This window comes from Myxine glutinosa, chromosome 4 (genome assembly GCF_964187855.1).
Source record: "Myxine glutinosa chromosome 4, kmMyxGlut1.1, whole genome shotgun sequence".
NCBI lineage: Eukaryota > Metazoa > Chordata > Myxini > Myxiniformes > Myxinidae > Myxine > Myxine glutinosa.
The window spans coordinates 151,311,518-151,316,830 of NC_136264.1; the positions used below are offsets into that span (position 1 = coordinate 151,311,518).

General features: G+C 49.0%; 1 long non-coding RNA gene across 1 annotated transcript in view; it reads left to right on the forward strand.

The window, feature by feature from the left end:
- Positions 1-4,692, forward strand: part of LOC137426268 (uncharacterized) — a 10,525-nt gene extending 5,833 nt beyond the window's left edge. Inside the window, exon 2 of the long non-coding RNA XR_010984247.2 lies at positions 1,763-4,692. This is a non-coding gene — a long non-coding RNA (uncharacterized LOC137426268). The remainder of the gene's footprint in view (positions 1-1,762) is intronic.
- Positions 4,693-5,313: the final 621 nt, after the last annotated feature.

Below are 5,313 nucleotides of genomic sequence, written 5' to 3' on the forward strand. Positions count from 1 at the left end.
TGCACAGCTCGTTTCAAATCCCCCCACAACATCTCGATGGGATTTAGATCCGGGCTTTGACTTGGCCATTCCAGAACCCTCCATTTCTTTCTTTTCAGCCATTCCTTTGTGGATTTACTGGTATGTTTAGGGTCATTGTTATGTTGCAAGGTCCACCTTCGGTTGAGCTTCAACTTTCCGACAGATGGCCTCACATTATCCTCAAGTACCCTCTGGTACAATGAAGAATTCATAGTGGATTCTATGATGGTGAGCTGCCCAGGCCCTGATGCAGCAAAGCTGCCCCAAACCATAATATTTCCACCACCATGCTTTACAGTTGGTATCAGGTTCTTGTGGTCAAATGCTGTCTTTGGTTTTCGCCAAACATGTCTTCTGGTACTGTGGCCAAACAGCTCTACCTTTGACTCATCTGTCCAGAGCACATTGTTCCAGAAGTGCTGGTCTTTGCCTAGGTGTTCATTGGCAAACTTTAGTCTTGCCCTGATGTTCTTTCTGGACAGCAAAGGTTTCCTCCTGGCACACCTCCCATGTAGATCAAATTTGTGCAGCCTCTTTCTAATGGTAGACTCGTGCACTTTGACATCAACAGTGGCAAGAGCTACCTGTATGTCCCATGATGACATTCTGGGGTTCTTAGAGACTTCTTTCAGCATCTTGCGGTCTGCTCTCGGGCTGAACTTGCTGGGGCGGCCTGGCCTGAACAAGTTGGCAGGTGTTTGGAATCTTCTCCACTTGTAGATGATCTTCCGGACAGTCGAATGATTGATTTCAAATTGTTTGGAGATCTTTTTAAATCCCTTCCCAGACTCGTAGGCATCTATAACCTTCTTTCTGAAGGCCTCAGAGAGCTCTTTTGATCTAGGCATGGTGACGCCACACACTTCAACAACAAAGAGCAAACCAAACTAAATGTCTGAGGTTTAAATATGACAGGTTCCTCCAAGATCCTCTCGAACGATGTTGTAATCATTTGCACCTGAGCTGGGGCACCTGATTCTAATTTTAGGTATTTGAAGTAATGATAAATGTAGGGGTGTACTTACTTTTTCCACATGCGAAATTTGCATTTATGTTTATTTAAATTATGCAATGGACTACAAAATGTAAATATATATATATATATAACCACCTTTAGAGGCCATTTTTCCCCGCAAGGCGGGGGTTGGCCTTTTTCGGGAACCGTGGTTGTTGTTGTTTTTCGGTCCCCTATTTGAAGCAATGTTTTACGGCCGGATGCCCTTCCTGACGCCCACCCTTTTCGCCGCCTTTAACGACAAACAGGGAATTACCAGTGAACTGGTACTCAATTAGCCGACCTCGGAAGGATGACAGGCTGAGTCAACCCCCCTGGCGTTAATTCAGCGATCGACCGGGATTACTACAAAATGTAAATGTTCATGATATTTGTTATATTATATCACCTTTATCTATCAATATTGTTGAAATGAAGATCAAATAGCTGTATGTTGAAATATGTTGAAAAAGTCAAAACTTTACATGGGGTGTACTTACTTTTTCACGTGACTGTAGATGACGGCACAGTCAGCAACATTGTTGGACGCTGTTCTGATAGGAGTGACACAGACCCATTGGTGTTGCTGCATTACTATGCTGATCTGGACACTCGCACCATATTGGGGTGTACTTACTTTTTCACGTGACTGTATATACACACATTATGTATTGACTCCTGTTCTTGCCAAATTACCAAATGGAGGTTTTGTTTGCTCACCCTTGTGCTGTTTATTGTTTTAACTAGCGTGGATTGGCATGCTCCATGTTCCTCACCACGGAGTGAGCCCTGTGAGAACAAAGGCTGCTCGGACAAACCCTGCTCGGACAACCCTGTGGGAACAAAGCCTGCGAGGACAACCCGGCGAGGATGAACCCTGTGAGAACAAAGCCTGCGAGGACAACCCCTGCGAGGATGAACCCTGTGAGAACAAAGGCTGCGAGGACGAACCTCACGAGGACAACCCCTGCGAGGATGAACCCCTCGAGGAGAATCCCTGCGAGGATGAACCCTGTGAGAACAAAGCCTGCTACGATGAACCCTGTGAGAACAAAGCCTGCTAGCACGAAACCTGTGAGAACAAAGCCTGCTAGCGCGAAACCTGTGAGAACAAAGCCTGCTCGGACGAACCCTGCGCGGACAAAGCCTGCTAGGACGAACCCTGTGAGAACAAAGCCTGCTAGGACGAACCCTGTGAGAACAAAGCCTGCTAGGACGAACCCTGCGCGGACAGAGCCTGCTAGGACGAACCCTGTGAGAACAAAGCCTGCTAGGACGAACCCTGTGAGAACAAAGCCTGCTAGGACGAACCCTGTGAGAACAAAGCCTGCTAGGACGAACCCTGTGAGAACAAAGCCTGCTAGGACGAACCCTGTGAGAACAAAGCCTGCTAGGACGAACCCTGCGCGGACAAAGCCTGCTAAGACGAACCCTGTGAGAACAAAGCCTGCGAGGACGAACCCTGTGAGAACAAAGCCTGCTAGGACGAACCCTGCGCGGACAAAGCCTGCTAGGACGAATCCTGCGCGGACAAAGCCTGCAAGGACGAACCCTGCGAGAACAAAGCCTGCGAGGACGAACCCTGTGAGAACAAAGCCTGCTCGGATGAACCCTGCGAGGTCAACCACTGCGAGGACGAACCCTGTGAGAACAAAGCCTGCTAGGACGAACCCTGTGAGAACAAAGCCTGCTAGGACGAACCCTGTGAGAACAAAGCCTGCTACGATGAACCCTGTGAGAACAAAGCCTGCTCGGACAAACCCTGCTAGGTCAACCACTGCGAGGACGAACCCTGTGAGAACAAAGCCTGCTACGATGAACCCTGTGAGAACAAAGCCTGCTAGGACGAACCCTGTGAGAACAAAGCCTGCTAGGACGAACCCTGTGAGAACAAAGCCTGCTCGGACGAACCCTGCGAGGTCAACCACTGCAAGGACGAACCCTGTGAGAACAAAGCCTGCTACGATGAACCCTGTGAGAACAAAGCCTGCTGGCACGAAACCTGTGAGAACAAAGCCTGCTAGCACGAAACCTGTGAGAACAAAGCCTGCTAGGACGAACCCTGTGAGGACGAACCCTGCGAGGTCAACCACTGCGAGGACGAACCCTGTGAGAACAAAGCCTGCTACGATGAACCCTGTGATAACAAAGCCTGCTAGGACAAACCCTGTGAGAACAAAGCCTGCTAGGACGAACCCTGCGAGGACAATCACTGCGAGGACGAACCCTGCGAGGTCAACCACTGCGAGGACGAACCCTGTGAGAACAAAGCCTGCTACGATGAACCCTGTGAAAACAAAGCCTGCTCGGACGAACCCTGCTCGGTCAACCACTGCGAGGACGAACCCTGTGAGAACAAAGTCTGCTACGATGAACCCTGTGATAACAAAGCCTGCTAGGACGAACCCTGTGAGAACAAAGCCTGCTAGGACGAATCCTGTGAGAACAAAGCCTGCTAGGACGAACCCTGCGAGGACAACCACTGCGAGGACGAACCCTGTGAGTTCAAAGCCTGCTATGATGAACCCTGTGAGAACAAAGCCTGCTAGCACGAACCCTGTGAGAACAAAGCCTGCTAGGACGAACCCTGTGAGAACAAAGCCTGCTAGCACGAAACCTGCGAGGACAACCACTGCTTGGACGAACCCTGTCAGAACAAAGCCTGCTATGATGAACCCTGTGAGAACAAAGCCTGCTAGCACGAAACCTGCGAGGACAACCACTGCTAGGACGAACCCTGTCAGAACAAAGCCTGCTCGGATGAACCCTGCGAGGACAACCACTGCTAGGATGAAACCTGCGAGGACAACCACTGCTAGGATGAACCCTGTCAGAACAAAGCCTGCTAGGACGAACCCTGTGAGAACAAAGCCTGCTCGGACGAACCCTGTGAGAACAAAGCCTGCTAGGATGAACCCTGTGAGAACAAAGCCTGCTCGGATGAACCCTGTGAGAACAAAGCCTGCTACGATGAACCCTGTGAGAACAAAGCCTGCTAGGACGAACCCTGCGAGGACGAACCCTGCGAGAACAAAGCCTGCTAGGACGAACCCTGCGAGGATGAACCCCTCGAGGACAACCTCTGCGAGGATGAACCATGTGAGAACACAGCCTGCATGGACGAACCTGCTGATAACATGGTGCAATGGAGAGCTGACACATGGATCAAGCAGCCAGCGGAGTTTTCCTAGACCTGCCGACCAAACGTACTAATTTACACTATCCATCTCCGGCTTTCCCTACTTCTAATTTCTTCACTTTGAATGCACAAGGGTATTCAACAATAATCTCTTGTCTCGTTTATGGCTGGGTTACTGACTCGCATCTCACACTTTCCTCTGAAGCAGAGCAGGCATTCACCTGCACCTCTCCCTACACTGAGAAATACATCTTCTACCCTCCTCATCTTTCTCCCCCTCCCCTTTCATACGTTGGGAATAACGTGACCCCACAATGTTGCGACGGGTGAGCGAGAGGCAAACCATAAGGCTCGACCTAATTTCTTTCAATGTCTATCACTCTTTCTTATCTCCTTTCCCCTCTGGAATGATTGTTGGCGCCTGTGTGTGTATGAATTGTGTGAAGTTGACTGACTAAGTGGGCTAATGTGCTCGTGGTAATAACTTTCTTATGTGTCCCTGTTTGCCTAGTAAATATATGCCTTTGCCAATCCTTTACAGACTGCTTTCCAGGCTGCCTGATCATCTCTTTCCATTGTGTGCAATTATTGGCAGGGAGTTCTGCCCCACCGTTTCACTATGGTTAGTCATTAGCCAATGGTACACTTGCGGTATCGCTCAGCCGTTATGATTGACAGCAGTGGGGCATTGGGAAGCACAGGCCTTATCTGTATGATTAATTAACCAGGAAGGTAAAGTGGGATTTGGACACTGGACCCTACCTAAGTTCAGCGTTTCACCCAGCGTCTGTGGTTGCTTACTAACACATCAAATTGGATCTGAGAAGTCTCCTCACCACTCCCACCGAACCGGTAACAATGTAATCATATTATGAAGACCAGAACGGCACTCAGTAGAGAGCATACCTCCAGCTGGTTGGCCATATCACTCAATGGTGAAGAATCACGTAAAAAAAATAAAAATTGTCATATCCGGAACCATATTCAGATCTTCACCAAAATCGAATCGATTCTTCCTTGTCAGACACAAAACCTCTCCACCAAGTTTAGTCCAAATCCGTCCACAACTTTTTGAGATATCCTGCTATGTATCGTTTTTGGCCATATCGCCCATTGGTGAAGAATCACTTAAAAAATTCTAGTAGCAGGATCCGAATCC